Genomic DNA, 12,942 nt, shown 5'->3' with positions numbered 1-12,942 from the left:
ACTTTGAGGGGTGAAAATGATTAACTGTCAGAAATCTTGGTATAAGAAAGAACATAATTATGAGTAAACTTTACCACATATACAAATTTTGAATGGAGAATATGTTTACTTTTCTGACGACAGAGAAAAAAAAGGTATTACATAGAAGAGGAAAGATCAGCTGGATTCAGTCGAACCCATAGAATGTCAGCTTGTCAAAACTCTGTGTTTGTTGAAAAAGACAGAATGAGAATAGCAGAAATTGCTGACATTGCCATCCAAGTAACTGAAAGAATAAACAATTTTGTCCATTCTTATCTTATTTTCCTGTGTTCCTTACACTTTGTGTTAGAGCTGCTTTCTTGAGAGCAGTCAATCATAATTTTCCCAGGGCATTTTTATAGACACAACAGCCAAGTACACCGGTAACAGTACTAAAGTTAATTTTGTTTCAGTCAATTTAGGAATGCTGCCACACTAGATTAGACCATTTATCCATTTAATCTGGCAGCATGCTTGCAGCAAAGGGCAGCATCTACTACAGTAAAGAATAGTCTCATTTTGCAAAAAGCCAAGTGTAAATTACTGTATTTACATGGGAAACAATTCTTCCCTTACCAACTCAATAACTATCCTCTGTCTAAAAGAATGAGATTTTAATATCTTACTCACAAACTTTGTAGTTTTTCATCAAGGAAAGCAAATTCAAGTTCATTATTTGATACAATAATGAAATAATAATAAACAATTTTCATCATTTGAAACTATGAAAGTAAATATTATGTTAATGGCAGATACATCCATTCTAGATACTCCCATCTCTGAGGCAGATGGATTGGAATCTACCATAGTTTCATTATCCTATAAATAAGAAAAAGTGAACATGTAAAGTCATGCAAGTCAGATTTGAATAGGTTTGTTGGAAAGAATTCCCTAAGATGCATAGAATATATTTTTCTGAGTATAGAACCTTCATATTTTACATGTTTGAGATAAAATATCTGATTGTCTAAGGCATAAAAAATAATATCATATAAATCCTTTAAAAAAATCTGTAACTTATTTTTTTGTCCAAAAAATACCTTAGAATTTCTCCTAAAACATATATGACTACCTAAGAATCATTAAATTACAGTAGCTTTCTCAAATTTAGTGTAGATAACGTGTTTTATATAGTGTCAAAAATATTCTTTCAAAATATTTTCCACATTCTAATATAACTTCAGGTATTTGCATACAAACATTAAAATGTCTGTAGCAGTAGACATGATACAAAATTTTGGAAAAATATCTCAAATGCATTGTGTTTCTCTAACTGTTCTTGTCAACTTTTGAAATTGCAAAGCTTTTGAAAGGATAGATATGGCTTTACCTGACAGGTTCATATCATTATAAAGATCCTGAAGAAATGCGTTGAGCTTTTTTCTGTCCTGTTATCAACCCATGCCAAATTTCTCTTTGACTTTTTCTGTTATCTTTCTCCTTATTGAACTACTACCTCATATTTTTTACTGCATTTAGGAAGTTAACCTTTACTGCTTCTAATTATTTTGCAGTGAAGTACAGTATTTGAAGTAATGTGGGTAATCACAACACTCATTTATTTTAAAGGATGTTATTAGTGTAACTGAACTTTTGAACTGCTGGATATTTGCGAATTCATTACCAAAGTAATTTGGCTTTTCAAAAAGCTACCAGCAGCATTCAAATATTAAAAAAAAATTACTGTAGTGGTCTGACCAGTTTGTTTTAAGATGAAAATTTGTAAGAAAAACTAGGATGGCAGTCACAGCTTAATAAGCAGCATGCTTCTTGCTGTTTTCCTTCCTTTCTGTTCTACTAATACTTTTCAATTCCTTTCTGATAGACAGCTTGCTTCTCATTTCTATGCTTGCCAAGTCAGAATGACACTTTTTCATAAACTGGAGATTTAAACTCCATTATTATTCTGCATTAAGCTGCTGCAGCATGCCAGTCAAGCATTACGATTTTTTTTCAGTCCAGCTGTGCTGAACTAGAAGTAGATATGAAGTAATTGACCTTGATGTTCACTGAATTGTACAATGCTTTGCTACCTACTGTTTTGTGCCACTCACTTCACTTCATGCATCTTCACAAGTCGTGACCTTTATAGTGGATATTACTCTCCAACATAGACAAAAACCACCTTTACAAAAGTAAAACATTAACTATGATCAGCACAGCATTTTGTCAACAGAGAGGCCAAGCAAATCTGCAATACTAAGGTTAGAGATTCCAGACGAGAATCTTCCAACAGAGGCACAGAAAAAAAAGAATTCTTTTATGAAAATAAACACTTGAAAATCTCCAGTGGACTAGTTAATCCTTCCTGTTCTTTCAGAAAGATATGGTGCTTTCTTTTGTAGTTGGTCAAAAATACGCATACTGAATTTACACACACAATGAAAGATAAAAATAAAAAGCAAAGAACACAGAAAAGAGTAGACTTCCACTGGACAATTCTATAAAATTACCACAGAAATTTAAATTGGCCTTAGAGCATTGCTAATCTCAATAATATATTTTTAAAAAAATTAAATTTTTATTAAATAAACCCAACAACTTACACATTTATTTTAATCCTACCAAATGGAATAACACCAGAAACTAAAAAAGAAATATTTTTCTACTTATTATTTTTTAAAAATTTAATTTTAATTTCCTGACAGCTGCAATATGACATAAGTTATCAACAGATAATCTTTCTGAAGATACTACATTAATTTAAAAACTTACCTGAGTTGCACACTGTACATCTGTGTGCAGGTGTTCCAGCTCTGTGCAGAGGGCTGCAGGGGCCTGGGAGAAGATGCTTTCACTTCTTATTTCTCATCATTCCTGTCTATTTTAATTGGCAATCAATGAAGTTAATTTTCCACAAGTCAAATCTGTTTTACCTGTTGATGGTAACTGGTGAGTGATCTCCACATATTTATCTCAACCCAGCAGTTTTTCATAGTATTTGCTCCCCTGTCATGTTGTCATAGAGAGGGTAAAGAAGTTGCTAAGTGAGCATCTGTCACCTGAAGTACATCCCTGTTTGACCAGAGGCACTACATTACTTGGACAAATAAGTGAGAACAAGATGCTCATTATTTAGATAAAACTTCAGTCCGCAGTCAGATGTAAAAACACCTCCTTCTCTAAGATAACTGAAAGTATTATAAATAAAAACCCTTCTATTTTTAGGCTGATCTTATTCTTAGTATTTTTCATGTATTTTTCCATTTTTATTGTACTATTTATGCATTCATGGTATAAACTGTGACAAACAACTCTACAGCTCAATCTTTCTTTCACTTTTCATATCCTTTCTAGTTTTTAATGTTCTTTTCTCTAATCCTTATGCATTTGGATAGTCTTTATGACTTAATTTCCTATTACTTTGAGATGATAATCAGTTCACAGTACTGCTTCTGCCTTTTTATTGCCAATGTGAAGTACAAACAGAATGGCTCCCTGGCACCAGAATGTCACTGAAAATTTCCCAGCGAGGTGGTGGAGTTGCCATCCCTTGTAGAGTTTGAAGTGTCTGTATGAGGAGTTACAAGATATGGTTTAGTAGCTTGTGGTCACAATGGTAATGGGAGGACAGTTGGACTAGATGATCTTGTAGGTCCTTTCCAACTTTGTGATTCTATGATTCTATGAATGTTACTGATTTTTTTTCTTTCTTTTTTTTTTTTTTTTTTTTTTTTTCCTTTTTCCCCTCCCCTCACCTCCCCTCCGTTCTTCTCTCCTTTCCTTAGAAAAACTAAAGTTATAGACTTTCCCAAAACAACAGGGTTGTGGGATTCCTTCAAATAGGACAATATTATTGATTACTTATTAGTAGCCAATCAATTAGAACTAGTCTATTTGAGCTATGTAAATAAATGTAGTGAGGGAACCAGTACAAAGTGTATTATGATCATAGAATGGCTTGGGTTGGAAAGGATCATAAAATTCCACTCCCCTGCTGCAGACAGGGCTGCCAACCTCCATGTCTAATACTAGACCAGGCTACCAGGGCCCCATCCAACCTGGCCTTGAACACCTCCATGGATGGAGCAAGTACAACATCTCTGGACAGCTGTTCCAGCACCAATTAACAAGATTGTTATGGTAACAACAGAGGTAACAAGTATATATTCCTGCTTACTTTAGGTGACTGCACATCCAGCTCTTATTTGTTTGTTTGCTTGTTTGTTTATTTTCAGCTGCTCAGTATAAGCCACATGTTTTAGAAATTTTCCTGACTACTACCAGAAGGAAAGGAAAAACATAACAAAGGATTCTTTCTTAAGGCCCCTCAACAAACAAGCAATATAATTAAAAACAAAAACGAAGCACAAAACAATCAAACAAATAAAAAGAAATATATAAGACCAGCATGGAATATCATTTGTAATTTGGGGTAGAGAGCCTTGAGCATAGGTCTGCTAGAATGAGGCAAAAGGACCTGGATATAATGTGGTAGGTTATTCTGTCTCGAAAGTCCATCAAATCCTAATACTTATAAGGCAATATTTATTGCACAGAATACCCTGAACTGCCTTGCCTTGGACTACATTTGAAAAGGAGTAAGGCAGATAATTAAACTGTTCCTTCTAAAAATCTGTTTCACAGATGTTCTCATGGAAAGACACCATCCATTTCTCAGTTCACCTAGAGACATCTCTTTTTAGAAAGATTCCATAAAATCTAGGACTCTGAAATACTTTTGCAAAAGTGAAGCACATAATTCAATTTATTTATAAGGCTCTAGTCTATAATCCTACACATGTAAACAGAAGGCTTAGTAGGAATTAATAGTTTTATTAACATAAGAAATCCTTTGCTAATTATTGTTATCATTCTTTTGAAACAGTAATATGTTATTTTTAATCAATCAGCTGAGAAATGTGCTTTCTGAACAAGCAATAATTTTACAAGATACCTCTATTAATTCATCTGGATTTGTTCCTCATCCCATTATCAAATTCATTCTCTCCTTGAGGCACTCATGTACTCAAACTCACATTCACAAGTAGAAGCTATGGCCAAGCAAATTATGGAGACATTCTGAGAAAGATATATGCGATTCCAAAACTGTTTGGCAGCAAATTAATTCACTATTTTCTTAGTAAAATCTGTATTTTTAAAATAGCATGAGCACACTAGCACCTGACTAATCAGAAGTATTTAAGAGGTAAAAGATCAATTCAGTTGCAAGAGAAAAGATGTTACAACAAGCAATCTACTTCCTACTTTATTGTTGTCATAGCAAACCTTTTATACCCAATGAATTAGTGAGATAATTGCTACTACATTCTGAAATTCTGTATGGAACATCTAGAGTCATTAGATATGTTCTGTAAAAAAGATGCAAACCTATGAATATGTACTAATCTGAAAAAAAGCGTTTTTACATATGAAAGGTCCCTATATTTCTTATGCTAAGAAATATCTTTCTCAATTAAAAGAAATTTAGAAGATCATCATCCAGTGGCCTGTTAATGGAATATTTTGTTTCATATAATAGAACAGAAAAGAGTACAATCTGAGAAAACATATATTACCAATTTTTTTCAATTATACAAGTGTCCCAGCATAAACTCAATCTTAACTTTGCTTTGGCAAGTTAGAACATGTTGTTCATTTTCAGGATATGAAGGAATGTGGTCTCAAAATCAAAGCAGGGAGACTAGAAAAGGGAGATGATGAGGATTCTGACTAATCACCATATCCTCATGCTGTTATCTTTTTTCTTAATTTAATGGAAGTAGAATTGCTTACCTCAAAGAATGTGTCGTGAGCCTTACTTAATAAATGTTAATAAAATGTTTAGAGACTCAGAAAAGTTCTATTCAAATGCCAAATGTTATAATAAATAGTATTTTTCATTTTTATGTGGAGCATTGTATTCAAAAATGAATTTCTTTATAGTACACTGGCATATCTAATTTCTAGACTAATAGTATTCTATATGGAATTCATCAGTGTTCCACAGAACAAAACAAGACATTATTCTTTTTCCATCAAAGTATTTCAATATTTTTACAATAATTTTGACAAGGCACAGAGGGTTAGAAAGATAACATACTTGACCATCTCCCTTTTATCATTTACCACATGGCAGATTTATCTACTCTGAATAAACAAAACTGACATTCACAAAGAATACAGAGATGAAAATAAATGAGCTTGAAGTAAGCTGCTGCACAGAATAATAATATGCCTTCCATAGGATCCTAATCTTTAAAATCAGAGTATTAATTAAATAAAGAAGCTGCATCTTAACAGAGCTGTGCTCATTTAAAATGAAAGCACTAAAACAACCTACTAATAAGAGTCAAAAAGATGTCTGTCATGTCTACACGTGTGAAGTACACGGCTTCATAAAAGCATCACGTGCTTCATAATATATTTTCCCCGTGGTCCATCCTAGGTCTGGTCTTATTCAACATCTTCATCAATTACCTGGATGCAAGGATAGAATGCATCTTCTGCAAAGCTGGGGTGCAAAGATCGAAGGAGTGACTGACATACCAGAGGGCAGCGATGCCAGTCAGTGAGACCTGGGCTGGCTGTAGAGTTGGGTGGAAGGAAACATCATGAGGTTACTAGGTATGAGTATTTACAGACCACATGAAGTAAGCTTAAAAAATAAAGTTGTCTTGAGGTAGGAAAGACACCGTAATGACAACTGATCTTGCTGTTTCTCAGAATGTATCAATGTACTTGCCAAGAATGCTTCCTGAAGTCACCGAAGCAGCTGCAACAGAATGAGACTCCTTCAGGGCAATACAAGCAAGTAGTCACACAAACGTATGAGTAAATCAAGCAAATTCTCAGAGATGGGATAACTGTGGATGCACTTAGGCAACCGCTTAGGGGATAAAGAAAGGCCAGTAAGGGGTACTTTGTAGGATTATCATGCTATCCAACTAAAACCCTTTGTTTTCTTAAAAAACTTTAATTTGCCATGACAAGTTTTGACATATAAAGATGAGTTAATGGCAACAGGAAGTGTCTTTTTTCTTCTGCAAAAGTTATTTCACCAGCTTGAGACAAGACCCAGGTGATATTAATTAATAAGGAGTAAGGTAGTTCCTTTTCTTCAATTTAAAATAGTCTCTTTCACAGTTCTGCAATCAAACAATGAAGATCACAGCTGTTTCCTAAAGGAAAAAATGTAAAAGACAGAGCAGAAGTAACTGTTGAATTATTCCTGAAAAGCAGTTAATAGGGGCTGCTTGGAGAGAAGCAGGAATGCAGAGCACTGAGACAGAAGTTGAAGGCCTACTTCTATGTAAGAAATATTTCTTCTGTAAATCACCCTGTTACTCACAGATGCAATGAAACCTTTCTCATATTCTCTACACTTTCAGAGTTTGAAATATTGCCTCAGAATTTTCTGAACAAGTTTAAAGTAGAGAATGTTCTCTTCCCAGAACAAATACGTCATCCTATGTTAGTAAATATTGTCTAGTGTTTTTAACCTCCTGTGTGATTCAGTGTGCTATGGATCGTGCCTTCAGTCAGCCTGGACAATAACTCTATTGAATTTGCCTGCAGAATACCCACAGAATACCTTGGAAGGCAAAGTTTGTAAGAAGGAATGTTTCTCATGAATATATGTGATTTTTTTTTTTCCTGTGCAACAGATGAGTTTCAAGTGCTCAAGCCTCCCTCTATTTGTATCCCTACAGTCCTATAATAAAGTATTGCTACTGTTATTAAAACGTAAAAAGCTTTGTACAGAATTTGAGGCCCAAGGACTGAGGTTCAAAAAGCTTGTTTTGTTGGAACTTTTATTGTACTGCCTGACCATTAGGCAATCTTTTAGGCATGAAGTTGACAGGTGCTGCACATGGGACAGACTAATGCCAGAAACAGATACAGACCTGGAGAAAAGTGGTTGGAGAGCAGCTCAGCAGAAAGGGATCTGGAGGTGCACATTCAGCAGGCTTATCATGAGCCAGTGGTGCCCTGGTAGCCAAGAGGGCAATCTGCATTTTGGGGTGCATTAAGCATAGTATAATCTGCTAGTCAAGAGGTGACTCTCCCATTACATTTAGCATTGGCTGTTCTGTTATGTTCTGTAAAAGGAGGCTGAAGACAAACGCTTGAGTTATCAAGTTCGGAGAGAAGAAGGCTGAGAGGCAACCTCATGCTCACTACAGCTTCCTGAGGGGGGAAACTGGAAGTGAGGTGCCAGTCTCTTCTCTCTGGTAACCAATGGAATGATGTGAGAGGATGTGAGAGCGACACAAAGCTGTGCCAGGGGAGGGTCAGACTGAACATAAAGAAAAATTTATTTACTGTAAGGGCGATCAAATACTGGAACAGGCCTCCTAGAGAGGTGTTTGATGTCACATGCCTGTCAGTGTTCAAGAGGCATTTGAATAATGCCCTCATCAATACATTTTAATCTCTGGTTAGGACTAAAGTGGTCAGGCAGTTGGATGTCATGATCAGCTCTTGACTTTTTATGTAAGATGTGTTTTCTCTTTGCCCATAAACAAGATGTTGAGAATAGCCCATTCAGTGTAGAATTTTTGATACTTTTTATGCCTGCTGAATCTTATTCCTTACTGACAATTTCCTAGACAAATGATCACACTAGTACTGTATCATGATAGCCTCCTGGGTAGGGTTTTATAAACAAGCTGCTAGAGTAACTCATAAACAAAAAAAACATCTATCCCATCAGTGAGAAACCAAAAGTAGACCATTTCCATGAGAAGATAATTCCCCAAACCTAGAATTATGTCAAAGGATGACAGAGTTCAGTCTTTAATCATAGGTACAAATCTATGAGAATTCAGCAGTTCCACGTCATTTTGTGCGGTCAGATTTGTTGGGTACTATGTCTCTCAAATTGCACATGAAGATTTACACAACTAAATGCCTCTTCTGACTAGTCAGCAAAACAGTTATTGCCTCAAGGCAAAACTGCCATGATACATGATCTTCAAGAGACTTATCTCCTTCTGTAAAGGCTGGATATGGAAGGCATAACTCAAAGACATTTAAAACAGCATTAGGCACTGATGCAAAAAATGCTGAATCCTGTCCTGGATGAATGCCCTAAATTTAAGCTGAATAGGTCTTTAGACACAACTCATATTTAGACACCTAAATATCTTATTCTTTGAGAAAATTTCATCCACTGAAAAGATTGTTTAAACAAACAAATAAACAAAAAAGTTTGATTTTTTAAATCTCATTTGGAACTTCTGTTATTTGAAGAATAATTAATCTCTCTGCTCATTCCTATCCAAAGATGCATGTTTATGTAACAGATAGCAATTCATATTAAAATATGATTGACATATCTACCTGTGAAAAACCATAAAAATATACTTTAAGAAGAACCCTAATGAGATAGCTTCATTTTCAGACGCATTTCTACAGACAACATTTTAAGTAATCTGGAATAAATGTGAAAGCAATATTCCAACAACAAAACCAAAGGTATTTTCAAGGGAAACATCCAAATAAATCCCAAAACAAACAGTGAAGAAACAGGCACATATTGCATAAAAGCATTTCTTGATACGAAAGTCTTCTACTGAATAAATATTTGCTATAAAAATCACTCACTGGAGAAAAAAACTGTGCTATAGAAATCAGGGTAGGAATGAGTAATAATTACATTGAACACGTAGGTACATTTTGGAAAACATTTCCAAGTCTTTTTAAGCTTGTACGGTCTGTTCAACACAATTCCAAATCTGTAAAATGCACTTTATGATCAGTACTGCTGCCATCCAGAAGGAATGTTTTTCTGGTTTAAACAGGAGAAGGATCAGAACTGTTTTAGTGGTGAGGGACATGGTGATTCATTTGCCCTATGCAGTGATGCATTCATCCGCCTACTTATTTAGTTACACAAGCTTAATGGAGCTTTACACGAGAATTGTAATGTTTTGGAATCTACAGTAGAGGGCACAATAAATATGACTGTAATACTGTCACTGGTACTAAGAAAGCAGTACATTTCCAGAAACACACTTCTACCTGGAAACTAATTGCAAACAATGCAGGAACAAAATCTTACAGATTATGAAGGAGTTTCTGAAGTCCCATTCAAAACAAAGGTTAAAAGCAGAGAAAAAGCAGATGATATTGTACACAAGATAAAAGTGAAACAGAGTATTATTCTTCAATCAAAACACATAACCAGAATATGAAGGTTATAACCCTACCTGATTTTGTGCATAAATAGTATATAGAATCAGATTTTAATGTTTTTCCTTCATTTGAGGAGAATGTGCTGACACATAATAAAATAGATCAAATTCATGTTTATGGTCTGTTACTTGCCTGTAGAGGCACTGATGGCTGATAACAGACTTGCTCTTGGAAGTACTGGTAACCATGATTTTCATAACAAAAGTGTATATGTACATATGAAAGGTGTAAGATTTGAATATATTTAAAGAGCTCAACTTTGTATATGTTTTCAAAGGTACCACAGTAAAGAAATTCAGTCAAATTAGAAACGGAGATCATTCACGTCAAACAAAGATTTCCACATACTGGCTAGCAGGAATAAGCACAAAAACACGTTTTCTTTCTCCACTTCTGCCAAAGCCAAAAGGCTAAGAAGGGAATGATTACAGAACAGGAACTGGACCTTGGATTCCTGCCTCCTGCCTTCCAAAGGGTAATGTATCTAGAGCATCTCTCTACTCCACATAGGAAGAACTGATGCAGCAGCATTAAACCAGAACAAAAGTAGATGTGAATCCCACCCTAAAGCTTAATACACTGACATCATTTAAGTTACTTAGAAATATACCCTTCATGTACTAATGAACATGATATTTTTGTGCCTTCCAAAAAGCAGCATGGACTCCAGGTCAAGTTCAACAGTTCAACAAAATATGAAAAAATTAAAATAAAATAATAATAATAATAATAAATTAAATTAAAGATCTTCAGAGGGAAGAAAAAAATACCACACAACATACTTTATCATATCATGTTGAGTTTTTACATTAAATGTTTGGAAACCATCCAAAGACATGTGGACGTAGACTATTTGCTCTCTCTTTTTTGGGTGTGCACAACTCAGTGACAATATAGCAGTGACAACAACCATCCAGTCTCAGTGTATGTCAAAAATCGTCAAGTGTTTTAACTTTTTGCAGAAGTGTTATGATTTAAGATGTTGTCTTGTTCTGTGGTAAAATAATTTTTAAAATTAACTCTGGTCAAATTCTCATCTTCCTGTGTCACTGGGAGTCTACCTTTTAAAAGTATTTAAACTTTTAACTCAGAGTTTTTCATTGGAGGAATGATTATTGCATAGAGTGAATGGCAGAATAAAATTTCTCCCATTCATCAGTCATAACATTTCAGTTGAAAAAGCAACAACAAAAAATGAATATCTCATGTAGTCTGATGTCTTGCTATAGCTAATAAAACAGCATACAGCGCTACAAATGGTTTTGAAACCTAGAAATCCATCAATTACTTCATGCCTCTAATTGTAGTAAACAAGCATATTTGTCCTAAGCCCTTAATTGTAAACATGTTAAAATTAATATGCTTTCCTCCTCTGAAGGGTTTCACCTTTCACCCTTTTCCTTAACATTTTAGTTACTTATGTAATTTAATATTTTATTCTAGGTGCTCACAGCATATTAGTCTTCTTATTAATGAAAAGATAAATAAAAAACTAGAAAGGCCTACTCGATTTCAAAATCACAACAATTTTGACTATTACAGTCAGATCTCATTAGCTGCAAGGATAATAGAAGTCTAGCAGCAAGACAAGACCTGACTGTTTAAGAATCTTTAGATGACTGTCACGCTTCTAATTATCTTCAGTAGTCTGAAGTTTGAAAAAAAAAAAATAAAAATAACAACCACTGGGATTTCAGCCTCCAAGACTGTTTGCTATGCTTAGATGTTTATTTTTCCTTTTAATCAAGTTATTGACATTACTAAATTAAAAATAAAACTTGAGATAAAATGTAATTTAGAAATGTCTACTTCCTTCATTTAAGTATTTTTCCAGTTAAAGATAAATTTTTATGTACATTCAAAAATGTTATGTTTTAGATTTACAGAACTCTCAGTAGCAAACTAAATATTAGGAAAGCTGTACATTTAATCAGTTCATTTTTACATTTTTCTAGTGAACTCTCTGACAAGGTGAGATCATATCCCATTTTATTTATGTAAGTTGGTGACTTTAAGAAACGGCACCCCTTCTAAGGTAAATGTTTCATTTCATCAGGAAGAGAAATAAATACTGATTGAAAAATTTTACATTCAAAATATTAAAAGTAATCTATTACAATTCAACATTAATTTAGTTTAATATTTATTTTAACATAACTTCTCTTTTTAAAAGAATCCTATGTGATAACCTGAGTCATTGTTCTGTTATATATTATGCCAAAAAGCTGAAAAAATCAATTTTGTAGGAACTTTCAACATTTCATATTTTTTAATGTCTTCTGTGGAACACACATTACAAAAGCATTTTGTAAAATGATTGGCATGAAAATAAAACAATTTCCAATGGAAGTGAAAACTCACATATATATTGTTACTGAAATAATAAGATGGTATAAAATTAAATGAGAAACATTGTCAATTCTTTCTATTCATTGTTTTTTTTAATTTCATTAATTAATTCAATATTCACTAATTTTTTTAATTTTTATTGGACATAATCACAATCAATTTTATTTCCTGCAAAATAATCTGAATGTGGCAAAACATCTCAAGAGAACTTCCATATCATCTCTAGTGCAGCATCAGCAGGATCCTGAAAGTAAACCAGAGATCTGCTCTGTACTTTGAAACACTGATTTTCTATTTTAGTACAATTTGGACTCAAGGCATTCTGGCAAAATGAAGAAAGAAGGTTTGCAGTGTGAAAAAGGACAAAAATAGCTATGGAATTAAACACTGCTGGGGAGGTAGGAGACCAAGATCTCCCAGGCCCCAGCACAG

The 12,942-nt window shown here is 34.1% G+C and overlaps 1 long non-coding RNA gene across 1 annotated transcript in view; it reads right to left on the bottom strand.

Moving 5' to 3' along the window:
• Window positions 1-12,942, bottom strand: part of LOC128073518 (uncharacterized) — an 89,782-nt gene that overhangs the window by 21,802 nt on the left and 55,038 nt on the right. Inside the window, exon 2 of the long non-coding RNA XR_008202747.1 lies at window positions 2,737-2,897. This is a non-coding gene — a long non-coding RNA (uncharacterized LOC128073518). The remainder of the gene's footprint in view (window positions 1-2,736; window positions 2,898-12,942) is intronic.

Source organism: Tympanuchus pallidicinctus, unplaced genomic scaffold, assembly GCF_026119805.1.
Source record: "Tympanuchus pallidicinctus isolate F22 unplaced genomic scaffold, pur_lepc_1.0 scaffold8, whole genome shotgun sequence".
Lineage (NCBI taxonomy): Eukaryota > Metazoa > Chordata > Aves > Galliformes > Phasianidae > Tympanuchus > Tympanuchus pallidicinctus.
This window is presented reverse-complemented; position numbering and strand designations above follow the sequence as displayed.